At 41.3% G+C, this 27,343-nt stretch overlaps 1 pseudogene across 1 annotated transcript; it reads left to right on the top strand.

Annotated features, from left to right (window-relative positions):
• The first annotated feature begins 11,634 nt into the window (after positions 1-11,634).
• On the top strand, positions 11,635-27,044 carry LOC146273948 (NACHT, LRR and PYD domains-containing protein 3-like; annotated as a pseudogene). Its single transcript, XR_014766431.1, has 9 exons — positions 11,635-11,722; positions 12,472-12,650; positions 12,774-12,890; positions 15,730-15,846; positions 18,978-19,041; positions 19,147-19,375; positions 19,636-21,769; positions 24,813-24,983; positions 26,843-27,044. The product of XR_014766431.1 is annotated as an NACHT, LRR and PYD domains-containing protein 3-like (transcript).
• Positions 27,045-27,343: the final 299 nt, after the last annotated feature.

Below are 27,343 nucleotides of genomic sequence, written 5' to 3'. Positions count from 1 at the left end.
CCACCTGTGTTGATTGACAGGAAGAGGATGTGCTGTGTTAACAGCTTTTGATTGTGGGTCAAAGAGATGGCTAGCCCATGACAACCCATGATGACATAAACCTTCATTCAATACATCATCTAGTGTAAACCTGTTCCACTGTGTTCTGGATATTAAAATTAACTTAATGAAGTCAATGGAATAGAATGACCAGAACAATCCCAGTACCACCAAGATCCACTAGGGCCTATCCTTCAAGCTGAGAAGCTGCTAGGGCTTGCATTAGACAAAAGCTGCAGCAACATTTTGCCTTTCTTTCATGGTACTTGCGATAGTGTGTACATGCCTGTGTGTTAGTGTGTTTCACAGTGCCTGTGATAGTGTGTACATGCCTGTGTGTTAGTGTGTTTCACAGTGTCTGTGATAGTGTGTACATGCCTGTGTGTTAGTGTGTTTCACAGTGCCTGTGATAGTGTGTACATGCCTGTGTGTTAGTGTGTTTCACAGTGCCTGTGATAGTGTGTACATGCCTGTGTGTTAGTGTGTTTCACAGTGCCTGTGATAGTGTGTACATGCCTGTGTGTTAGTGTGTTTCACAGTGCCTGTGATAGTGTGTACATGCCTGTGTGTTAGTGTGTTTCACAGTGCCTGTGATAGTGTGTACATGCCTGTGTGTTAGTGTGTTTCACAGTGCCTGTGATAGTGTCTACATGCCTGTGTGTTAGTGTGTTTCACAGTGCCTGTGATAGTGTGTACATGCCTGTGTGTTAGTGTGTTTCACAGTGCCTGTGATAGTGTGTACATGCCTGTGTGTTAGTGTGTTTCACAGTGCCTGTGATAGTGTGTACATGCCTGTGTGTTAGTGTGTTTCACAGTGCCTGTGATAGTGTGTACATGCCTGTGTGTTAGTGTGTTTCACAGTGCCTGTGATAGTGTCTACATGCCTGTGTGTTAGTGTGTTTCACAGTGCCTGTGATAGTGTGTACATGCCTGTGTGTTAGTGTGTTTCACAGTAAGTAAGAGTAAGTAAGACTTTATTTATATAGCACATTTCATACAAGAATTGTAGCTCAAGGTGCTTTACATAAAATCAATAAAAACAATAAAAACAATAATACAAGTGATAAAAGTCATAGCAACAATAATATAACTAATAAAAGTAGTGAAACCCTTCTGAGATAAAATTACTTAAATGCTTTGGTAGCACAGTGCCTGTGATAGTGTGTACAAAGAAAGAGATGACCCTTTGCTGACCTGATCGACACTCCAAGTGTATTAAACCCGGGAGAAGTTTGTCTTTTGCAACCGACATGCGCAGTTGAGCCAGCTTGACAGTCGTGTGACGTATGGTGAAAATTGGTCTATTATGTTGTTGCTAAGGCCGGTGCCATGTTGATTACGTGCGGAGAGAGCGACGAGGTGGACAACTGTGGAGAAAGCAAATAAACGGAGATGGTTATGAGCATCAAGAGTTACCAGTTCTATTAGTTTTTGTCTAATTCTACGAGATATTAAGGCCTTACACTTCGGATGCTACACTATCATAATTGAACAGCCATGTCAATTGATGTTTTAATAACTGTAGAACCTTCTGGCTCAATGCTAACTTTACCAAATGTAAGATAACATGTCGGATCCATAGTCAAAAACGACTTTTGCTGGTGCTACAAGACTAAATACATATTTTCAAAACTTGACTTGTCGCATAGCATGGTATTGCATTTGTCTCTTGTCTAGTGGTTCGTGCGCAAAATTGGAGCGATCTGACTGGTGGCTCCAAATCCACCCATAAAACACTTTTTTTTTTTTATTAAACTGACGGCTTAAAAGACCTAAAGGGCAATGTATATCAAAGGGTCATAACTAGGGCTGACAAAGTATAATAACGCGTTAACGCAATCTCATTTTAACGCGACAAAAAAAAAAAAAAAAGTGCCGTTAACGCAGGTTTCTTTATGACCCTGGGAATCACCTGTCGTCACATGATTTTGACTGCCGACGGTAGCTGAATGATGGAGTGAGGGATTTTAGATGGGAAGTTCCTCTTCAAAAGGTTCTGAGACGGTTCGGTTGACAAACGTAAGGCTGTGTGTACTGATTGTCAGGCTGAGTTTAGTTATCACCGGAGTACTTCCAGCCTAAACTATCACATGCAAGCAAAGCACACAGCAGCAGCAGCAGCGTCAGCAGCGTTAGCGGTAGCAGCAGCAGCAGCAGCGTCAGCAGCGTTAGCGGTAGCAGCAGCAGCGTCAGCAGTGTTAGCGGTAGCAGCAGCAGCAGCAGCGTCAGCAGCATTAGCGGTAGCAGCAGCAGCGTCAGCAGCGTTAGCGGTAGCAGCAGCAGCAGCAGCAGCAGCGTCAGCAGCGTTAGTGGTAGCAGCAGCAGCAGCGTCAGCAGCGTTAGCGGTAGCAGCAGCAGCGTCAGCAGCGTTAGCAGCAGCAGCGGTAGCAGCAGCAGCGTCTGCAGCGTTAGCGGTAGCAGCAGCAGCAGCGTCAGCAGCGTTAGCGGTAGCAGCAGCAGCGTCAGCAGCGTTAGCGGTAGCAGCAGCAGCGTTCGCTCCGGTAATATATGGCAGACAACACTTGCAAAAGAAGCGAGCAGCTGACTGGGTTCAACAAGATACAAACTGTATTGTTTAATATTAAGGTCAATCTGTGGTTGCTTAAGTATATGAAGTATGTTTGAGTGATATTTGAATATTATGGAGCAGGATATCGTAATAGGCTATGAGACAACATGTCTTAAATGTATGTTATATTCCAGAATAAGTCTAATTTTGTGGATGTTTATTATACAGCAGTATAGTTTGTGAGTGAATAAAGCTCCCTCACAATTTAAGTTGTGTTCCATCTAAACTTGTTATATGGACATTATCGTACAGTTAGGCCTATCTAAAGTTAAGTACAGCCTTTTAATGTTATTTCCACAAAATCATTTATTGGGGTAACATTTTAACAGATTAAATAGATTTAATAATTTTGCGATTAAATATTTTAATCGCTTGACAGCCCTAGTCATAATATAGACCTACTGTTTTTCAAGTCTATATTGTCATGAGATTTTATTGTTGATTGGCCTAATTTAATATGTAAAAAAATATATAAAGGTGTAAATATATAGCCTACACTTACATGCAATTCATACAAAATAACGTGACAAAGGTTATTGAGTCATCCAAAGTTGCTGTAGCTAGCACCATTAGCCTTCGGCAGTTCTGGTTTAGCTCAACAGCCTGCTAAACATGGCCGTCCTTCTCAACCATTCAAGTTCTACCGCCGTCCATGCTAATCAGGGACGGCACTCTGAACAGCATCGCTGTCCATGATCTATGCTCCCCCTAGCGACTAGTAATGTGTCGTTCGTGAACGATTCATTCATTTTGAACGAATCCTTACAAGGACTGTAATGGCTAAAAAACTTTGCTAATTTGTTTGACCACTTCTTGGAGTTCCGGTGATGTATCTTGACGCGTGATCTACCTAGAGTCCAGGAGACGTGACTTTAGTGAACTTGATTCCATTTATTTCGCAAGTAAAGCATTAAAGTATTGTTTTGTTATAAGTTCAAGGCTCTGCACGTTTCCCTGGTCACGCTTCCCGATCACGGTCAATGATGGTATGCGCAGGCCGGAACCCTCCCCTCTCCTTGGCCTGTCACACCTTTATCCTGACGCCAGTGATTGTCTGACCTATACTGCCGTGCAAAGGCTAACCGCAGTAACTCAAAATGGAGTTTTAAGTGAAATTGAACTTCTCCATATTTGTTTTATTTTGTGACAAGGTTTCAGAGTTCAATCTTGTTCCGTTTTTGAGAAAAGGGGTATAAAGAATTGCAGTAACTACAAAAGCACACTTAAAACCGAGGCAAACCACAGTAAGTGTAGTTACGGCGCTCCTATCTGTTTCCACATACATCGGACGCAATTCAAACTGAAGCAAACAGCAGTAAAGCGCTGTTACTGCGCTCTGTATCTGTTTGCCCCTACATTGGATGCACTTACTACGGTCTACAAATTATTACTGGTCCATATTTCGAGCTCATTTCTCACCACTCTCACCTGAATTAAATTGCATATAGAGGGAAAATAATACTGGAACTAGCACTTAAAAGAAAATATCCAGATGGCTAGGCCTAAGTAATGTGCTAATGAGCTACAAAACCAACTGCGCTAAACCCACCGGTGATAACCTAGTAAACGTTACCCTAACTCAAGCTAGCTAACGTTAATTAGTTACTATGGCAAAAAAAAAAAAGATTATTAAAAACATTTACAAAACATTAACATATTCAAAATAGTTTGTTTTACTGAAAATACAAAGAGAACTGGAAAACAACATTGTAGTTACTGAACTTCGCTTCTGCATTACCTGTATAGCTATTTAAGGAAATCCAAAGGCAGAGTGAAGTATCTGCATTTTGGGGGTCATGGGTCAAATCTGTGGCCGTGTTTTTTAATGAATAAATATGACTTCATTAATATATGTTTAATCAGTGCATTACCACTAATCTACCTACAACACATCTGGCTGGATAGTCAAAGAACTTTGAAGTCATTTTTCTCAGTTTCACTGTTTGCGTAGTTACTGCGGTTAGCTTTTGCAGGGCAGTATAGGAGGCACACACTCAGAAACAATTACTAATTGACTATCTCAAGACATATTAGATAATTACAAATAATATAGTCACACAAACTGGAGTGTCAAGTCATATACCCAGAAGGTCTCAATTGGCCCCTACAGTCAGGATTGACCCCTGGTTATAGCTACTCAGATACAGACATCTAACTAGGGCTGCAACTAACGATTATTTTAGTAATAGATTAATCTGTTGATTCTTTTTTCGATTAATCGATGAATCGGATAAAAAAACAAAAAAGCATTAATTTCCAACCCTTTATTCAAAAACAGAACTGACAGTGCAAATTCACAGTGCAAAACATCTTCAGAATGTGCACAAACAGGCACACCATTTTGAAAAAGTTATTAATATTAGCGTGGATTTAATGCTATTTTCAGAGACGAGCAATTTATTTGAGTTTTGTTTAAAATATTTTTGAAAATTGAAAGGTTGTGGAAGTAGGCCAGAATTTATTAAAATAATCTGGTGTACATGTATGATTTTTTTTTACACAATTTAAAAAAAAGTTAAAGGTCACATGACATGCTGTTTTTGGATGCTTTTATATAGGAATTAGTGGTCCCCTAATACTGTATCTGAAGTCTCTTTCCTGAAATTCAGCCTTGGTGCAGAATTATAGCCACCACGAGTAGTCCCACAATGAGCTTTCCTCAGAACGCGCTGTTTCTGTGTCTGTAGCTTTAAATGCTAAATGAGGAGGAGAGGCGGCACCATGCGCTAATGTTTACAGTGGATGTATCGCAATGGCTCGTAGACCCGTTGCTGTAAGATGCCTCGAATTTTCACATTCTCATCTGATAACCCTGGTTTGCAGAGCTGCACACTCAGTCATTTCAATGTGGAAAAAAGGCGGATATCGCGCGCGCCATAACACCAACAGCAGAACGCTATCCACATAACAACAAAGCGTACAACACTGCTTACAGAATATGTATTCACACACATACTTGATGCTGACTACCTTTACAGTAGCGACAGTACCTCAGCTGATGGCTGCAGAGCTAATGTTACAGCCAGATTCTTAGGGTAGCAAGCTAGGTAACCATATCGCAAGCAACAAAATGATATAGCGTTAGTTGACTTACTTGTCCGAGGTTTGTAGCTGGACCAAGGAGTAGGCTACTGATCCAGAATTTAATTTCAGACGGTCAGCAAGGCCAACTTTGTATTGGCTCAAGTTAAGGAAACAGTGGTGGCTGAAATGTTTGGCGCAGACATGCAAAACTTTGAGAGGTTGTGTCGGCGCATTTCCAGCGAAAATATGTGCAGAGGCTCCTTGGGACGTCAAAAGGAGCAGATTTTCAAACGGAGTGTTAGAGCCTTCATTTTCTCCAAGTCGGAGAAGAACACCCAGGGCTTAGTTTACACCTATCGAAAATTCTAGCCACTGGGGGACCAAAGGCAGTCTAGGGAAACTCATATTAATGTTAAATAACCTCCTAAATTGAAGTTTTCATGTCATGTGACCTTTAAGATTTGCGAGGATTAAGCTATTTTCAAAGATCAGTGATTTTCTATCATTTTATTTGAAACTTAATTGAAAAAGTAAAGGCTGTGGAAGTATACCAGACATTGTTAAGATACTCTGGTGTCTGTCTGAGGTTTTATATTCATAAAAATATTATAAGTCTACATTTTTCAAAATGGTATGGGTAGTTTTCACCCGGTCCCTAGCGCGACGCTGCAAAGTAACGTCTTCCGAATGTGAGATGAATGTCGAATATGAAACTAACTTCGGCCTGGTCAATTAAAACACCCTTTCGACGTATTTAGTGTGAAATGCTCCCACACCTTGGATGACTTAGGTCGTACTGATTTCTCCGCCATGTGTTTCAGAACAACGTTACTCAACAACGTCTCTCCGATGGTCTTTCCTCTACCTCCGCTTTGCTCCGCGCTCAACTAAACTTTTTTTTTAATACTCAAACATCTCCGCGACTTATTGAGTGGTGTAATAATCGCGCAACACAACGAATCGATAATGAAATTCGTTGCCAACGCTTTTAATAATCGATTTTAATCGATTCGTTGTTGCAGCCCTACATCTAACATTAGTCAGGATTGACCCCTGGTTATAGCTACTCAGATACAGACATCTAACATTAGTCAGGATTGACCCCTGGTTATAGCTACTCAGATACAGACATCTAACATGAGCCTGGATGTTATCAGTGGGTCAGGTGAAACACAACACAGCTTGCCCACTATGTGTCCCTGACAATAAAGGCCTTGTTTCCTGTGAACATGTTGTGACTAGTCTTAGTGGTGATGTGTTGAGATATCACCCTGGTCTCTGCTCCAAGCCCAGTCAGCATCATTATAGGCCTCATCAAGTTTCCCTTCCTGAAATACTGTCCCTGTCAGCACATTTAGGATCATTGACCTATGCACTTTTTGTAAAGCTCTTTCTTGTAAGTCGCTTTGGATAAAAGCGCCTGCCAAATGAATACATGTAAATGTAATTTAGGTGAGAACTGCAGGAACTGTTAAGACTACAACAGGAAGTCACAACATTCTCAGAGATTATGTATCTGATCCTTTGTGTTTTGTTCACTATGAGTTAAGCACACCTCACCTGCTCATAATTTAGTGTCACTTCTGTGTATCTGTTGAATGAATCTGAAGGTGATTGTTTCATTGTGTTCCCTAATTATGTTCAATCAAGTCATGAGTTGCTGTCAATTCTGCCAGCCTCTGGTATTACTGTAATGTAGTGCCTCAGCAACACTACAGGAACACAGTGTTAGATCTCCCTCATACACAAACACAGACAGTAAACACACTTCACCCTGACATGATCCATCTGGTGTCTGAGCAGCATGTTCTGTGCAGCAGTCAGGACACACAGGCTGCACAGTTATTCAGCAAAGATCTAGATCCTCCTGACACCCAGGAGAAAGCTCTGTAGAGGTTTACATGTTACATGACATGCCGGTTTGGGTTTGATTAATGGCTTTCAAATAATTTCACAAATGTTTTATTTGTTATAGTTATGCCTCTATAACTGATTAACCTAACTGCTGTTTGTGAAGTTATTCACATTTGTGACATCATTGGAAAGCCTAAGATGTCCTCTCAAATGGACAAAGTGTAAAATAAATACAATGGGCAGTATGGTTGCAAAGTCACTAGTCCAAATCCAATATCATTGACAGAATAGACAAAGACAAACTATATCCAGTCAGCCCCATTGTGTCAACCTTTCTAACTGGATGAATCCCTCAGTGTTTAACCCTGGTCTCAACTTGTGTTCTTTCTGTTGGTTTCACTCTTCCTCTTTATGCTACGTGTCATTTTCAGTATCACAACTCAATGAGAGAACTGTTTCTCAACAGGAAATGTCCACTCCCAACCTGCACTCATAAAGAGAAGACGCAATACTGTAAGTGTAATGTACGTTATTTTTATTGACAGAGATTTAATGACATTATTTACAGAACTCCAAGCACTTCAATCAATAGACTTGGTGAACAGCACTGTTGGGTGCTTGTTGTTTACTGTGCTGATTCACTATGATGGGCAGTCACCTGAACAGTACTGTTGGGTGCTTGTTGTTTACTGTGCTGATTCACTATGATGGGCAGTCACCTGAACAGCACTGTTGGGTGCTTGTTGTTTACTGTGCTGATTCACTATGATGGGCAGTCACCTGAACAGCACTGTTGGGTGCTTGTTGTTTACTGTGCTGATTCACTATGATGGGCAGTCACCTGAACAGTACTGTTGGGTGCTTGTTGTTTACTGTGCTGATTCACTATGATGGGCAGTCACCTGAACAGTACTGTTGGGTGCTTGTTGTTTACTGTGCTGATTCACTATGATGGGCAGTCACCTGAACAGTACTGTTGGGTGCTTGATGTTTACTGTGCTGATTCACTATGATGGGCAGTCACCTGAACAGTACTGTTGGATGCTTGTTGTTTACTGTGCTGATTCACTATGATGGGCAGTCACCTGAACAGCACTGCTGTAGACCTTCAGACCTTCAGTCAACATAGATCTAGTTCAGACGCATGTTCTGGTGGGTCAACAGACCAAAAGACTGACTTCACCAGACTCCAGACTGTGGTGTGTGTGAAATATTTACATTCAGTTTTCAAAAAAAACTACTATGTGTTTTTGATATTTATCTTCTGAAAGTTATGGTGACCGATCGTTATTCAGACAAAGTGAACCATGTTTATTCTACATGAGTCTTTATGTTACCTCCCATCTTGGTCAATGTTCAGACCTATTTGTAGATCTAGCATGTTCTGAAGAGGTATTTGATCTGACAACCGACCAAAACTTTACTAAATACCTTTGGAGTGACATGCTGTATGCCCCTTCAGTATTGGAATTGAAAGGAAATATATTATAACTGACAGTGCATGAATCGGTTGTAAATGAACAAAATGCTAAACAAAAGTATTTCATGTCCAGGCAGAGACAACAGACAACCACCCCCACCCCCCCCCCCCCCCAACAAAATAATAACAAAATATATATATTGATTATTGTTCAAACCTATTTGTAGGACCCCCAAACTGATGGAGAGATGGAGCAGGGACCCCCTATTATATATGTTGCATAAAATGTTGTTTTATATTAAACTGGGCCTTGTGCCATGTATGAACATAGCTACCCTGTTGTTATAGATTTTTTTTACAAAGGTATCTTCTTTTCTATAATATTAGGGCGGGGATCTTAGTCAGATGGGGACTGAATAGGCTCTCGGCCAATCACAGGGAACCTGACAGAGCCACCGTGTAACATGTGGCCTTGTGATTGGCACAGCACTGATAGGGGCAGGTCCTCCTCTTTGTGTACAGGAAGCTTGGAGGTCCAAGCTAGTCTCATGCTGTGAGTGAACCACTGCCCAGCTTGAGAGAGCTCCTGTGAGGAGCTGAATGGGCTGACTGAAAGATAACGTCTTCTGCCTCCATTTATCTGTTACTGCTGACTGAAAGATAACGTATTCTGCCTCCATTTATCTGTTACTGCTGACTGAAAGATAACGTCTTCTGCCTCCATTTCTCCGTTTGCTACAATATGTAGGGTACATTTTAATGTGTATTTACAGACATTAAATACAAAATAAAACTAGTCTGATCAACAACAACAATTGCGACCCCCCTGCAGTACCTCCCTGGTCAGAGTTGACAGGTGAAAGGTCATTCCCAGTGGCCCATGTTGTTTATTCTCTCTGGTTTCCAGATCAGTGCTAATGAAGGAGAAGTAGGCAGGCTGCATATAGAGGTCTGTACAGGGTCCTGTACTACCAAGCAAGTTCAACAGGTAGACAGGCTGCATATAGAGGTCTGTACAGGGCCCTGTACTACCAAGCAAGTTCAACAGATAGACATGCTGCATATAGAGGTCTGTACAGGGTCCTGTACTACCAAGCAAGTTCAACAGGTAGACAGGCTGCATATAGAGGTCTGTACAGGGCCCTGTACTACCAAGCAAGTTCAACAGATAGACAGGCTGCATATAGAGGCCTGTACAGGGCCCTGTACTACCAAGCAAGTTCAACAGGTAGACAGGCTGCATATAGAGGTCTGTACAGGGCCCTGTACTACCAAGCAAGTTTACCACGCCCAGGATTGTTTGTAGAGCTCAGATGGCTGAGCGGTTAGGGAATTGGGCTGATATTCTGAAGGTTGTCGGTTTGATTCCTGGCCGTGCTTAATAGCGTTTTGTCCTTGGGCAAGGCACTTCACCCTACTTGCGTCAGGGGAAATGTCCCTGTACTTACTGTAAGTTGCTCTGGATAAGAGCATCTGCTAAATGTGAAAATGTAAATGTAATTCTCGTTATCTTACTTTACTAAACCCAACAACCGCGATCACACTAAGCAGCATCACGACAGTGGTTATCAACTCTTTAACTCAACCCAGGTTTCCCCACTAGAGCAATGAGCGCATTCACATAAAAAGGGGCGTGCTTGCTAAATATGACCAATTACACACATGGACAAGTGTAGAGTGCCGTACTTCATACAAGAAGGACAAATACAAAGAGTTAGACTACATAGAGACCTGTACAGGTGTGGATTAGACTACATAGAGACCTGTACAGGTGTGGATTAGACTACATAGAGACCTGTACAGGTGTGGATTAGACTACATAGAGACCTGTACAGGTGTGGTGGATTAGACTACATAGAGACCTGCACAGGTGTGGATTAGACTACATAGAGACCGGAACAGGTGTGGATTAGACTACATAGAGACCTGTACAGGTGTGGTGGATTAGACTACATAGAGACCTGTACAGGTGTGGATTAGACTACATAGAGACCTGTACAGGTGTGGTGGATTAGACAACATAGAGACCTGTACAGGTGTGGATTAGACTACATAGAGACCTGTACAGGTGTGGTGGATTAGACTACATAGAGACCTACAGGTGTGGATTAGACTACATAGAGACCTACAGGTGTGGATTAGACTACATAGAGACATGTACAGGTGTGGATTAGACTACATAGAGACCACACAGAAGTCCAGACCAACACTCACCACACAGACCCACATAGGAACCATGGATGGATTTAGCACTGTGCACATGCTTCAGAAACTAACAGCAACAAGTAAACCAGAAATCTGCTTCAGGAGTTCCACTTTTGTCCACTAGAGGTCAGTCTAAGACTTTGTAATACTCCTTTAAGTAACTATTCTGAAGCAAAGCTGCCTGAGAACAAACTGAATCATCATCTTAGGTGTCAGAGACAGAACAGAACCCCATGATATTAATAATCATATCATACTGAAATGTGAACAGTAGCACCACACATTACATATAGATTCATCTAATTGTAGCTTCTCAGCCATATGTTGTGGATTCATTCAAATCAACTATGATATAATGAAATAAAATGTGATTGATAATTACATTTCTTATGTGTGGTGTTTCTCCTGTGTGTTTGTCTCCTCAGCTCCTGCTATCAGGACCAAGTTTCAGCTCCTCCTCCTGTTTCCTATTGGTCCATATAAGGAGGTGGGTGTGGCCTGACATGGGGAGGTGTAGGTGAAAGTGAAAGTCAAAATATATTTTACAGGATCCGTTTGGTGACAACAAGAATCTGTAAAGCAGATTTTCAAACTGAAAAGCAGATTTTAAAGTAAGTCATTTTACAATATTCTTTCACAGTATTAGTGGGCACATACACTAACAGGCAAGGTGATGTTCCAGTTATGTAATCTTAGTAACTAACCAGAGGTTTCTAAGAGGAAGTGAAATAGCCTTTTGCTAATGGTCGACATTCATAACCAAGTTGGAATTAATCCAACTATGATCTATCTAGATCAAAATAACTTTGATTGTTTCACTTAATCAACCAGCCATGGTGTTGTTTGTTATTTAGAAACAAAGTCTAACTAATTACACTTACATAGTTCTAAGCCTGAACACTATATAAACATAGATAATGATCCATCAAGGTTTTCTAAGAGGAAGTGAGGTAGTGCTCAGTACAGCTGATGGTGCAGTATGATGGAGTGGAGCTTGTTGTAAGAGGAAGTGAGGTAGTGCTCAGTACAGCTGATGGTGCAGTATGATGGAGTGGAGCTTGTTGTAAGAGGAAGTGAGGTAATGCTCAGTACAGCTGATGGTGCAGTATGATGGAGTGGAGCTTGTGGTTCTCTTATGTCAGTATGAGATACATGACAGAGATACTGAAGCAGTTTTTAAGCTGTTTTTGTCACAGCGGTGTGTTATCACTGAACAGGTTATGTTCTGTATGTGTTTTAAGTGACATATTTACATCATAGAGGGGTGTTATCAGGGTGAATCAGGGTAAAACATATTCTGATCCTTCCTCTCTTGAGGTAGTAGATTAATAAGGTTGGATTCTAACTTGTTTGTTTACAGGTCTACAGGTCTGGCTGTAAAATCCTTCTAATCAGGTCCTGAGGAGAGAAGCTCTGTCCTTGAAAGAGAGGAGGGGGCACTGCCTCTAAAACGAGTCTCTCTGGGGGGACAGAGGAAGGGGGCACTGCCTCTAAAATGAGTCTCTCTGGGGAACATGACATGGACACCAAAGCTAAGAGGTAAGATGAGAATCCAGACCTGTTCATGACTGTTCTCCATCTCAGAGCTCAGCAGTGATATTATGACATCATCATTAGTCAGAATAAATGAGAGACTGAAGGTCTGTCTCTGTTGTGTTGAAGCCCAATCCAGCAGAGACCAGCCTCACCTGTACCCAGCTGTGTGTCCATGAAGAGTGACTGGTCCATGGAACCACCTCTCAAGTTCAGTGATGGAGGAGGACCTTCTAATGAGGAAGGGTATGTACTGACCTCTGCTGGTGTTCAATGTTATATGATGAAGGTGACATGGTGTGAAGAAGCCGTCTGTACTGGGACTCAATATTCCTATATTATAATATATTTGTCTGATAGTTTATATGTGATTATAGTGATAGTGTTAAATGTATTTGGGCCCACATGAGTCAATGCTACATTACTTATTCCTGTCATAGCACAACCTGCCAGCCTCAATCTCTACTGTTTACTGTCTTTACTGTCTAATTGTTAAGTTTATACAGTTGGTCAGGCCAGACCCATTCATTGCCAACACCTGTTTGTTGGTAAAACTGAGCTGTTAAAATGTTTGGAAAGAATCCATGAAAGGGGACATGCTGCTCACTGGTAAAGACATCGATTGTTTAAGTGAAGCAAAGTATAAAGTAGTATTTATAATCTAAAAGTCCAATGTAGACCTTTGCTTTATCATGTAAAATCTCTACTAAAACACAGGGTTAGAGCTGCTGACTGTAGATACTAAAGTATCCCTCATCACATCTCTACTAAAACACAGGGTTAGAGCTGCTGACTGTAGATACTAAAGTATCCCTCATCACATCCCTACTAAAACACAGGGTTAGAGCTGCTGACTGTAGATACTAAAGTATCCCTCATCACATCCCTACTAAAACACAGGGTTAGAGCTGCTGACTGTAGATACTAAAGCATCCCTCATCACATCCCTACTAAAACACAGGGTTAGAGCTGCTGACTGCCAGCCTGGCTGACATACAGACCATGTGGTAAAGGTTCACAGTGAGAGATACAGAGTAACAACAGGTCTGGAAACCTGCCTGTCTGACTCTCATTCATGTTGAACAGCAACATTTAAGCCTGGTTCTGACTACTAAAGAATGACTATAGCTACACATGTTAGACAGTATGATATATCTGTAGTGTCTCCTTTAAATGATTTGTTTAATTTAATTGAATGTCTTAAATTACGGAAACTTATATTTTATAGTATATTTTATTTTAATTTTATTCCACTTAGCATGCTAGTTTATGTACCCTTAGCATAGTTATACCACATATTTAAATTTAAGATTCCTATAAGTTTATTGTATGCACCTTCCTGCCAAAGCAAATTCTTGTCTGTACAAACTTTCATGGCAAATAAATCCCTTTCAGATTTTGATTCTGATTCTAATAAACTTATTTATGTCTGTAAGACACTTTGTTGTGTTTGACAGGATCAGACAGCAGAGACCAGCCTCACCTGTACCCAGCTGTGTGTCCATGAAGAGTGACAGGTCCATGGAACCACCTCTTGTGTTCAGAGACAAAGACATTACTACTGAACAGAGGTAAGAACATGACCTATTAATAACACTCCAACTTTCAGATTCAGTGATGGAGGAGGGCCTTCTAATGATGAAGGGTATCTACTGATGTCTACTGGTTATGAATGTTATGGGGATAAATATTTGGAAGTATAATGTAATCACTAGATTCATGATCATCATGTGACATTTCTACTGAACGAAAGTCAGAACTCATAGCCTGGCTGATAATGTTTAGACCAGGTGGTAGAATTACACAGTGACATCTAGCTGTTATTTAACATTATGTCATTAAGATGTTTAAGTTGTGTACTGTAAGACCACTACCAAACCACTGTGCTCCTTTAATGTTGGAGTGACATTAACAGAGACACAATCAAAACACAGCCACAAAAAACTGGCAAAAAAAACTGCAGAGCAGTACAACTTCCCTGGTCAAAATACAATGCATGGTTACCATTTGGTCATTCAATATCTTTGCAGAACAACACACACACAAACACAGATGTATGGTCACCCTAGTTACATTACATTTTACATTTTAGTCATTTAGCAGACGCTCTTATCCAGAGCGACTTACAGTAAGTACGGGGACATTCCCCCCGAGGCAAGTAGGGTGAAGTGCCTTGCCCAAGGACACATCGTCATTTGGAACGGCGGGGAATCGATCCGGCAACCTTCTGATTACTAGCTCGACTCCCTCACCGCTCAGCCATCTGACTCTAGTTATGACCTCCATACACACACACAGACAGCATGAGAGTCAGTGTCCAGCCCTGCAGGTACCAGGCCTGGTATGAGCACAGACCGGGCGGGGCTCAGCCCACTTAGACTGGTTGAGACCAGAAGGTCTTCAACTCCTGGGTGGAGGAGTGCTGCAGTGTCTAAAGCAGGCTGCTAGCAAACATGCAGCCCTGTGTGAGGTGGACCCTGATGGCATTCTTCAGTGTCTGGTTGAAACACACTGTGGTGTAAATTCTGAGATCAATTGTAATCAAATGTGTTATGTCTCTCAAATACAAATGTATTAACAAACAAATACATATTTATAATTTAAAGACTGTTAGAAGTGAAAGCCTAAAGAAAATCCCTACTAAAACACAGGTTTAGAGCTGCTGACTGTAGATACTAAAGTATCCCTCATCACATCCCTACTAAAACACAGTGTTAGAGCTGCTGACTGTAGATACTAAAGTATCCCTCATCACATCTCTACTAAAACACAGGGTTAGAGCTGCTGACTGTAGATACTAAAGTATCCCTCATCACATCCCTACTAAAACATAGGGTTAGAGCTGCTGACTGCCAGCCTGGCTGACATACAGACCATGTGGTAAAGGTTCACAGTGAAAGATACAGAGTAACAACGGGTCTGGAAACCTGCCTGTCTGACTCATTCAAGTTGATCAGCAACATTCAAGCCTGGTTCTGACCCTACTGATGAATGACTACAGCAACACATGTTGGACAGTAAGATATATCTGGTGTCTCCTTTAGTGATTTATGTTTGTAAAACACTTTGTTGTGTTTGTTGACAGGATGAGACAGCAGAGACCAGCCTCACCTGTACCCAGCTGTGTGTCCATGAAGAGTGACAGGTCTATGGAACCACCTCTCATGTTCAGTGATGGAGGAGGACCTTCTAATGAGGAAGGGTATGTACTGACCTCTGCTGGTGTTCAATGTTATGTGATGAAGATGACATGATGTGAAGAAGCCGTCTGTATATAGTGTATACAGGTAGGTAGGCCACACACAGTCATTGACAACACACAATAAATAAGTATAACGTCATCATTAGATTCAAGATCATCATGTGACATTTCTGCTGAACGAAGTCAGAACTCAAAGCCTGGCTGATGTTCAGACCATGAGGGAGAGCTACACGAGGGAGAGGGAGCTGTTATTTAATATTCTGTCATAAACATGTGGTGTTGGTCTTCTCTTTATGGATCTATGGTTTAACCACTAAACCACCATCAGACACATCAACACCTTTGACCTCCTTGTTGCCAGTCGCGGAGCCAAAGGGGTGGCCGGGGTGGCACTGGACCCCCCTGATATCGGACTGGCCACCCCTGGTGCCACCCCAAAATGTCATTCACTATCCCTGGCAATTGGATGCTGATTGACAATTAATTTATCTTGTTAAACAAAGCGTTTCTTTTGACATCATTTCCACAGTTCACCAGTCAGTCACAAATCACTACGCCAGCGTCTGATACAGCGCCAGCGACGGAAGACAAGAGCATCATATTACAGTTATCGTTTTAAGGTTTAGCATTGGGGTCGAGGCTTCCTGAACAAAATGTTATGAAAGTTCAGTTGCTGGGCTGCAGAGCCATAGAAAATGATGCTTATTGGCAATTTGGTTCCATAACAGATTAAGATAAGAGAAATGTTTTTGTTTAGCACTTAGCACTACCTTAGTAGGCCTATAGCTAACAGCGCAGTTCCTACTGTGGTGTAGTTGATTCAATTTCGTTTTTAAATTTTCATTTATATAGCACACTTTTAAAACAACAGTATCCTTTAGCCATTTGAAATCTATTTTAATGACTTGACTAGGTCAGAAAGGAACAATCGTCCAGGTATAAGATGAAGTTCCTGAATTGACGTTTATTAACCACACGGTACACAGGCACAGTAAGCCAAACAGCTGTTTGGCCCTAGCCCACGCTAAATAAAAGCCCCTTCTCCAACCACCAGGATGCCCGGCATCCGAACATTCTGGGCATTCCCGTGATTAGCAGACAGCAGGTTGAATGGCATGTCGGACCCCGCGAAGAATACTGGTAAACAACCAACTAACAGCCTAACATAACACACGTCTTTCGGTGTGGGTCGCTACACTATTTTTGTACTTTAACTGCTAAGATTCCTTGATGAAATGCCTTATCAATTTATTAACGTTACAAAAGATTAACGCTGCAGTCAAATAGCTACCCTGTTTGCTATTGTATAATGCCTGTTCGAAATACGTATTTCAGAGTAGGGCTAGCCATGATCTAGTCCTGTAACCTAGTTGATTGAAGATAATAATGGGAATATATTTAAGATTGAGATTGGACTCAAATGTGTGTAATTGGATGTGTAAGCCTACATGTTATTTTTGCTTAGTGTTCACTTCAAACATTAAAAGCACTCCACCATGTCTGAGCACTCCACCCAGCTGCTTGTCCAAGCGCTTGTCCTCTTGGACAAGTTGGACTACTGCAACTCGCTGCTCGCCGGTCTCCCAGCATGCGCAACCCGCCCTCTTCAGAGGATTCAGAACGCAGCGGCCCGCCTGGTCTACAATCTACCCAGACGCTCCCACGTCACCCCGCTCCTCATCTCCCTCCACTGGCTACCCATAACGGCCCGCATCAGATTCAAGACCCTGATACTGACCTTCCGAGCAGTGAACGGGACTGCGCCCGACTACATCAAGTCTCTCCTGCAGCCTTACACCCCCACCCGCCACCTACGGTCTTCTTCAGACAACCGCCTGGTGGTCCCACCGCTCAAGACCGCCCACTCCCAACACAAGCTCTTCTCCTGCTTGGCCCCCCAGTGGTGGAATCAACTCCCCAACTCCATCAGAGACACAGACTGTCTCTCCACCTTCAAGAGAAGGCTCAAGACGCAATTGTTCCGGGAGTACAACGGTACTTAGGAATGGTTTGCTCACGATCAGAATGACTTGCTTAGACTGTTGCTCTTGTTGGTTAGTGGTAGCTGATTTAAACTGTTGTATTCTATTTCAGTTAATCCTATTTGTATTGCTTTCCTACAGGTACACTTGCACTTAGCTTCAGATTCATGTTGTTTAATTGTAACTTGCTTAACTACATGCTCTTATGGTTTCTTCCCTTTAGCACTTATTTTTTGGTTGTTCACAATATGTACTTCTTGTTTTTGGCTACCCGCAATGCTATGGGGCTATCTTGTTGTTATTATCAGTGACCTATGCACTTTGTAAAGCTCTCTCTTGGAAGTCGCTTTGGATAAAAGCGTCTGCTAAATGAATAAATGTAAATGTAAATGTAAAAGAAAGGGTGAGATAGCAGACTTCTTTAAAAAGCTGAGTAAACAGGATCAGGTGGAAATAGACCCCAGTCCTTGCACCACCCCAAGACCTCAGAGCAGCACCCTCCCCGAGGCTACAGGCACTAGGTCAGAGCATACTAGTCAGTCAGTCACATGCCAAGTTTAGTCTGTGTTTGTAGGCCACACATGTAAGCCTACACAAAAGTTTTTTTTCCCAGATTAAGCCTCACTTTAAAATGTTGGTTGTTGATTCATGATTGTTCTTGTTTTGATGGCTGTGGCATTTTTTGTCTGAGTATAAACTGAAAGTTATATAGGTACCAGGCCTGGTATGAGCACAGACCAGGTGGGGCTCAGCCCACTTAGACTGGTTGAAACCAGAAGGTCTTCAACTCCTGGGTGGAGGAGTGCTGCAGTGTCTAAAGCAGGCTGCTAGCAAACATGCAGCCCTGTGTGAGGTGGACCCTGATGTCATTCTTCAGTGTCTGGTTGAAACACAACACACTTGTTTACCTGGGGGTGACAGTGCTCCTATCTTTGATGAATGAATTAAAGGAATAGTGCCTTGTAGTGGTATAGAAGATGTTTTACTTGGTAGTGATGGTATCACTCTTATACAGTGTGTCTGTGTGTATGCATGAGTGGATACAGTTCAGTTTACCACTCATGCTTATGTATGATACACTCTTTAGTAGATGATCAGCCCTTGTACATGTGGTTCATGTGGTTAAGTTATGTCATCTCTTGTCCTCAGAGATCAACAGGAGAAGTCTGAGTCAGACCAGAGTCACCATGAGGACTTGTCCTCCATATTCACAGTGAGTTATGTGTTAAAGTACAAGCAAGACATTGTCATTTTAAACCTTTAGAAGTACTTAGTAGGTATATCCTTGTCCATCTGATATCTTCCCTCTCTGTTTCAGATGCTTGAGGAGACTGTCATCAGGTTTGTGAAGGAAGAGCTGAAGAGGATGAAGAGGATTCTGAGTTCAGATTTCCCAGAAGGCTTAGAGAGTCAGAGGGAGGACCAGGAAGTGGTGGACCCTGAATATCAGAAGCAGGAGAGCAGTGCCAGAGAGGGAGCTCTGAAGATCACACTGCACGTCCTGAGGAACATGAACCAGAAGGAGCTGGCTGACACTCTGGAGAAAAGTAACAGACCGATTGATGTTACATGATGTTAGACAAAGAAAGTTATGAGACTCAGAACAGCCCAATGTTGTGTAGATCTTCCTATGACTTTGTACTATGTGTGAGTGTACTAAGCTGCTTCATTATTGTGCATCGGATAAATGATCATAGATTTGGAGAAAAATGTTTTGAATTGAATGTAGAGGACACTTTGTCAGTTCATACTCTGTGAATAATCAAAACTACGTTTAACAAAAACACACGTGTTGTTTTTTGTTTAGATGAGCGTGCTGAGATTTGTCGACAGAAACTCAAATCTGAACTAAAGAAGAAGTTTGAAACTGTGTTTGAGGGCATAGCTAAACAAGGAAACCCAACTCTTCTCAATAAGATCTACACAGATCTCTACATCACAGAGGGTGAGAGTGGAGAGGTCAATAAAGAACATGAGGTGAGACAGATTGAGACAGCATCCAGGAAATCAGCAAGACCAGAAACAGCCATCACATGCAACAACATCTTTAAACCCTCAGCTGGACGAGATACACCTATCAGAATTGTTCTGACAAAAGGAGTTGCTGGCATCGGAAAAACTGTCTCTGTGCAGAAGTTCATCACAGACTGGGCTGAAGGAGTAGCCAATCAGGAAATCCAGTTCATCTTTCCTCTGCCATTTCGAGAGCTGAATTTGTTGGCTGGACAGGAGTTCAGTCTGATGGAACTTGTCCATCACTTCTTCTCAGAAACCAGAGAATCAGGAATCTCCATCTACAACAAGTACAAAGTTCTGTTTGTCTTTGACGGTCTGGATGAGTGTCGACTGCCCTTAGCCTTCAAAAAGAACAAGAGCTGGTGTGATGTCACAGAGTCCACCTCAGTGGATGTGCTGCTGACCAACCTGATCAGAGGAAAGCTGCTTCCCTCTGCTCTCATCTGGATCACCACTCGACCTGCAGCAGCCAATCAGATCCCTTCTGAGTGTGTTGACCTGGTGACAGAGGTACGAGGGTTCAATGACCCACAGAAGGATGAGTACATCATGAAGAGATGCAGTGATGAGATCCTGGCCAGGAGAATCATCTCACACATCAAGACATCAAGGATCCTCTACATCATGTGCCACATACCAGTCTTCTCTTGGATTTCTGTTACAGTCCTTGAACACATGCTGAGAACAGAGAAGAAAGAGAAGATGCCCAAGACCCTGACTGAGATGTACACAACCTTCCTGGTGTTACAGACCAAACAGAAGAAGGTGAAGTATGCTGGGAAAACTGAGACAGATCCACACTGGGATGAAGAGAGCATTCAGAGTATTCTGTCACTGGGAAAACTGGCCTTCCACCAGCTGGAGAAAGGCAACCTGATTTTCTATGAGAAAGACCTGACAGAGTGTGGCATTAATGTCTGTGATGCCTCAGTGCACTCAGGAGTGTTCACACAGATCTTCAGACAGGATGGTAAAGTCTTCCAGGAGAAGGTGTTCTGCTTTGTCCATCTGAGCTTTCAGGAGTTTCTGGCTGCTGTGTTTGTGTTTCTATCATTCATCAACAACAAGCAGAATCTGATGTCTGAGACTCCATCAGCCTCCAGTTCCAACAAACGGTTGACTCTTTTAAAAAAGAAACCAGAAGTCAGATTCTACAAGAGTGCTGTGGACAAGGCCTTGCAGAGTAAGAATGGACAGCTGGACCTTTTCCTCCGCTTCCTCCTGGGCCTCTCAATGGAGTCCAACCAGACTGACTTACGAGGCCTACTGACTCAGAAAAGTAACAAGACAGAGAGACATGAGGAAACAGTCAAGTACATCAAGGAGAAGATCAGAGAGGATCCCTCTGCAGAAAGATGCATGAATCTGTTCCACTGTCTGAATGAACTGAATGACCATTCTCTGGTGGAGGAGATCCAACACTACCTGAGCTCAGGAAGTCTCTCCAGTGAGAAGAAGCTCTCATCTACACAGTGGTCAGCTCTGGTCTTTGTGTTGCTGACTTCAGAAGAGAAGATGGACGTGTTTGACCTGAAGATATACTCCAGATCAGAGGAAGGTCTTCTGAGGCTGCTGCCAGTGGTCAAAAACTCAAAAGCTGCCCTGTATGTATAAGGCATGATTTTTTTATTATGATATTAAAACAGCACATATCAGGATAGTGTTTGATTATCATCATATGTTTGATTATTATCATATGTTCCTATAATACAAAACATGACTCTGATGATGTCTTACATTCTCCTTATGTCATGTAGGCTGAATGACTGTAACCTCTCAGAACGGTGCTGTGAAGCGCTGGCCTCAGCTCTCCCCTCCTCAGATCTGACACAGCTGGACTTGAGTAACAACAACCTGGGGGATTCAGGCATGAAGCTGCTCTCTGCTGGACTGGGGAATCCACTCTGCAAGCTGGAGACACTGTGGTCTGTATTCATGTTCAACATGACTCAACTATAGTTATAATCTCACACCACGCACTGAACCACACGCTGGTCGTACATTGTTTTTCTTTTCTTTGAGGCACATTAGTACACGCTCTGAAACATACATAATTTTACATAGCTAATACTTGCTAAATCTCTTTGTGTGATGGTGGAAGAGAAGACTTCTGAAGAGTTTTGGTACAGAGGCAGACTGCAAATGTTAGGTAGTTAACTTTGCTAGCGTCACTTACTCCTAGCTTTCCTTTTTTTATATATTTTCATTCTAAATCTTTGCATATTTATACAAGGTGCGTGTTTTCTTTCAGACGTTTACATTTATTCATTTGGCAGACGCTTTTATCCAAAGCAACTTCCAAGAGAGAGCTTTACAAAAGTGCATAGGTCAATGATCATAAACAACCTCAAAAAACCCTCAGATAGCCTCATTGCGGCTAGCCAAAACATGAAGCATACATTGAAAACAAGTGCCAATGGGAAGAAACATAAGAGCATGCAGTTAAATAAATTACAATTAAACAACATGAACCTCGAAAGTGCTAGACGTTACTTGTAGGAAAGCAAGCAACAACATTAATATAATTCACAGCGAGTAGGCCTACAAGAAGTTAAATCAACTTACCTTTCTTTTATTTAGCGTGGGCTAGGGCCAAACAGCTGTTTGGCTTACTAGTAGCCTGGGTACTGTGTGGTTGATAAAAATCAATTCGGGAACTTCATCTTCCCTTACAAAAAATAAGTTTATTAATAAGTATACTAAAATATGGGTCGTAAACATTTTTTTCACTTTTGATATACTTTTAAGAAGTATGCTTAGAATACAGTTCACTTTTGATATACTTTTAAGTATACTTAGAAAATAGTTCACTTTTTTTCACTTTTGATATACTTTTAAGAAGTATGCTTAGAATACAGTTCACTTTTGATATACTTTTAAGTATACTTAGAAAATAGTTCACTTTTTTATAAACTTTTAAGAAGTATTCTTAGAAAATAGTTCATTTTTGATATACTTTTAAGAAGTATGCTTAGAAACAGAAAACGGTATAACATTTATTCTGGAGTAGGATATCCGTTTTCTATTATTATACAGCAAAAACAGTCAAAATACTTTTAAAGTACTGTAATGACCACGACTATGGTCGTATGAACGAGTCAAGACGACTTGGATGTCCACAATTATCTTTCTTTATTTGTACAACTGGGCTGTTGTTCTGGCCACAGCTCACGCCGCTTAACTAGCACGCTAGCAACGAAACGGTCAATCAAACACGTCTTCTCACTCTTCAAGCCAAAACATAAGAGAGCAATATCAAGACAGTCGCTCTGATTTATAACTTCTCAACCCCGCGACATTACCCAACATCCCCCCCAACCTTACTGTCTCCCCTGAACTCTGAATGTATGAAACAATAACTACAACACAGGGTTGTTACAGTACGTTACAGGTTACATTTCTTAGATCCATCTTGTATATTCTAATTATTCATTATGTCCAGGAAAATCTATAATGCATTGCACATAGAATCTTTTTTGAAGCTGTAACCTTAATTACTGCCAAAACATTTGTAAGCCCTATACTCTTATACTAATAATTATTAATTGGAATATTAATTTTAAAAAGAAAAAGCTACTTGAAAAAGAAGTCAACAGAAGGGTTGCATTATGCATTTAAAGGTTATACTGTCAAACTGACTGAAGAACAAAATAACAACGTGATTAATTAATTAATTTAATTAATAAATTAGTAAATCACACTAAATGGACATTTACTTCTTGAAGTACCTACAATAATTGAAAGTACTCTTGAAAGTATAGAAAAGTATACTTTGAGTTACTTTATGAAGTATACTTTATGAACTAAAAGTGCATTACAAAGGTTACCTAAGAGTATTCCAAGGTATACTTTGAAGTACTTTAGGAAGTATACTTCATGAACTGAAAGTTCACTACACAGGTTACTTTACAGTATTCCAAAGTATACTTTGAAGTACTTTAGGAAGTATACTTCATAAACTAGAAGTGCACTACACAGGCTACTGTACAGTATTCAAAAGTAAACTTCAAATACACTATAAGTGTACTAAATGACCTAAAAAGTGTGCCAATTAAGTTTACTTAGTACAAAAATAGAATACAAATAAGTACACTGCTAGTATACTTTAAGTACCATGATAATAGTATACTTTTTTATACCAAGTATACTTACAAAATAAACTTGAAGTATATTTCCTTTTTTGTAAGGGTTATGCCTGGACGATTGTTTCTTTCTGACCTAGTCAGGTCATTACAATAGATTTCAAATGGTTAAATGATACTGTTGTTATTTTAAAAGTGTGCTATATAAATGAAAATGAAAAAAACAAAATTGAATCAAGTACACCACAGTATGACAACTGCGCTTCGTTGTTAGCTATAAGTGCTAAACAAAAACAGAGACATTTCTCTTATCTGAATCTGTTATGGAACCAAATTGCCAATATGCATCTTTTTCTATGGCTCTGTGACCCAGCAACTCAACTTTCATAAAATGTTGTTCAGGAAGCCTCGACCCCAATGCTAAACCTTAAAACGATAACTGTAATATGATGCTCTTGTCTTCCGTCGCTGGCGCTGTATCAGACGCTGGCGTAGTGATTTGAGACTGACTGGTGAACTGTGGAAATATCCTCAATGAAAAAACGCTTCTTTTAACAAGATAAATTAAATGTTAATCAGCATCCAATTGCCAGGGATAGCGAATGACATTTTGGGGTGGCACCATGGGTGGCCAGTCAGATATCAGGGGGGTCCAGTGCCACCCCGGCCACCCCTCTGGCTCCACTACTGCCTGATTGAAACATGAAGTCTGTTCCAGAGGAGAGAAGCTCTATATGAGAACACCTTGTCCACGTGTTGGTTTCAGCTTGCAACAGTAACAGTAACTCACCACAACACCCATAGGAAATGATCAGACTGATATTCTTTATTTCTACCTCTAGAAGATAGTAGTGTTTGTAATCCATATCATGATTACCTTCTACAGGCTGTCAGGCTGTCACATCACAGAGGAAGGCTGTGCTTCTCTGAGCTCAGCTCTGAAGTCAGCTTCCTTCCTGAGACAACTGGAGCTAAGTAACAATGATCTGAAGGATGCCGGCATGAAGCTGCTCTCTGCTGGACTGGGGAACCCACTCAGCAAACTGGAGACACTGAGGTCTGTATTTATGTTCTACATGAGACAATAGTAAAGTTATAATCCGTAATGTATTTGTATGGTTGATTAAGACAACAGAGTTGCACTCATGGCTTCATCAAAGAGAGAACTGGAGGGACTATCATCTGCAGCACCTTTATAGACTCTGTAATCTAAATCAGTAGCACACATAATATCACTTTCCCTTGTGGACGTGTGTCTTTGTGGTTGTTGTGATGTTAATTCTTTTTTACATTTTACGAATGTTGGGGTCACTAGGAAAAGTAAGACATTTGAAGTACAATTTGGGGGTTTTCTCTGCTGTTAAATGTAATAGCAGACATGTTTGACCCTTCTGACAAAACAAGGTGTAGAGTCTTTTACCAACTCCTACATTAGGCCAATGAGGTGGGAGCAGGGAAGCACTTGCTTGGACGCGTGTTCTGCGTGCCAATAATCAATGTCCACAATCTGTCTGCATTTCTGTGCTGTGAGCCATTTATTTTCCTGATGGCCTGCTCACCGTAGCACCAGCAATACAGTCCATTTCATTTCTGGATTAGTTCCATTCGTCCACCTAGCCACACACCTGTGTATCCCTGGCTGTTAATCACCTTTATGTCTTCCCAAAGGCAATGCTCCACCCAGTGCTCAAACATAAAACTGCTGATTAATTAGCATCACCAAAGTGGTATGTTAACAAAACAAAGTTGTATAATGGCTCCAACACAGGGGTTAAGATATACTATTATGATATACATCATATTATTGCTGCTTTTGTGCTGTTGTTTAAAATGTTCAAAGTCTTCAATCCATCTTCAACGTTCAAAAAACGGCACTGGAACTCAGCAAAGTTTGATGCAAACGGTTTATTGGTCTACAAGATGACAAAAATCCCAATAAACGTGAGCAGGTTCCGGAACCCAACTGATCTTAACTCCTCAGGCATGCAGTTATATAATGCTCACCTATTTTCATGTGGTATTATACAAATTGGTAATTACAGATGGTCTTCAATCTTACGCATAACACAATTGGTCACTTGTTCTGGGGGTTTCAAATTTCACTTGCACCTTAGCTTTGGTGCCTTTGCCTCAACAGGGTCTTGAATCTGATGCGGGCCGTGATGAACAACTTTAAAATACACTGCTCCAAAAAATTAAAGAAACAGTTTTCATTAGGGTATGGCGTGAATTAAATTGCACTTCTCTGATAATGATCTGGTCAGTTAAGTAGCCGAGGGGATAGTTAATCAGTTTCCACTGCATTGTTGTCGATGGAATAAACAACAGGTGTACAAGAGAAGAATGAGGAAGTCCCAAACATTGCAAGCAGCCATAAGATGAAGCATACATTGTGAAAAACTAAACAAGTGCCAAAGGGAAGACCCATAAGAGCATGCAGTTATACAAGTTACAAATTAAGACAACATAAACCCAAAATTTGCAAGACTGTACCTGTAGAAGAACAATCAACAGTAAAATATTTCACAGCGAGTACAACAGTTAATTTCGTTATAGCTAACCTACAAGAGCAACAATTCTCTTACTAAGAGTCATTGTGATCCTGGAGGAAACTAACATCAGGTCCAATCAAGCATTCCTAAGTGCCGTTGTACTCCCGGAACAAGTGCGTCTAGTTACAGATGGTCTTCGATCTTACGCATAACACAATTGGTCACTTGTTCTGGGGGTTTCAGATTTCACTCGCATCTTAGCTTTGGTGCCTTTGACCTTGCGTAAATTTGGAGATGTACATTTCACTGCTGGGTGACATTAATAAATAACAACACTCATAGGAAATGATCAGACTGATATTCTTTATTTCTACCTCTAGAAGATAGTAGTGTTTGTAATCCATATCATGATTACCTTCTACAGGCTGTCAGGCTGTCACATCACAGAGGAAGGCTGTGCTTCTCTGAGCTCAGCTCTGAAGTCAGCCTCCTTCCTGAGACAACTGGAGCTAAGTAACAATGATCTGAAGGATGCTGGCATGAAACTGCTCTCTGCTGGGCTGGGGAATCCACTCTGCAAGCTGGAGACACTGAGGTCTGTATTTATGTTCTACATGAGACAATAGTCTGTTAAAATGTCACACCACACACTGAGTCACACACCACACACTGGTTGTATTTTTGTGGTCTAATAAAGGTACAAGGGGGTCGTAAAAGACTATTCAGGGCAGGCTAGGTTTGTCATCCACAAGACAGAGTCATTCAGGTACAGGGCAGCAGGCAGACTCAGAGTCAGGCCAGGCAGGATGTAAGGACCAGGGGAACTAAGAGGCAGAAAAGACTAAAGGAGGTAGAGAAAAACATGCTGGTATTGTAGGCTTGACAAACAAGAAGAACTGACCCCAAACAGAAAACACAGGGATAA

This window comes from Hypomesus nipponensis, chromosome 9, assembly GCF_054491055.1.
Source record: "Hypomesus nipponensis isolate SF chromosome 9, ASM5449105v1, whole genome shotgun sequence".
In the NCBI taxonomy this organism is placed as follows: domain Eukaryota; kingdom Metazoa; phylum Chordata; class Actinopteri; order Osmeriformes; family Osmeridae; genus Hypomesus; species Hypomesus nipponensis.
The sequence above is the reverse complement of the archived record's forward strand: the minus strand, read 5'-3'. Positions and strand labels throughout refer to the sequence as shown.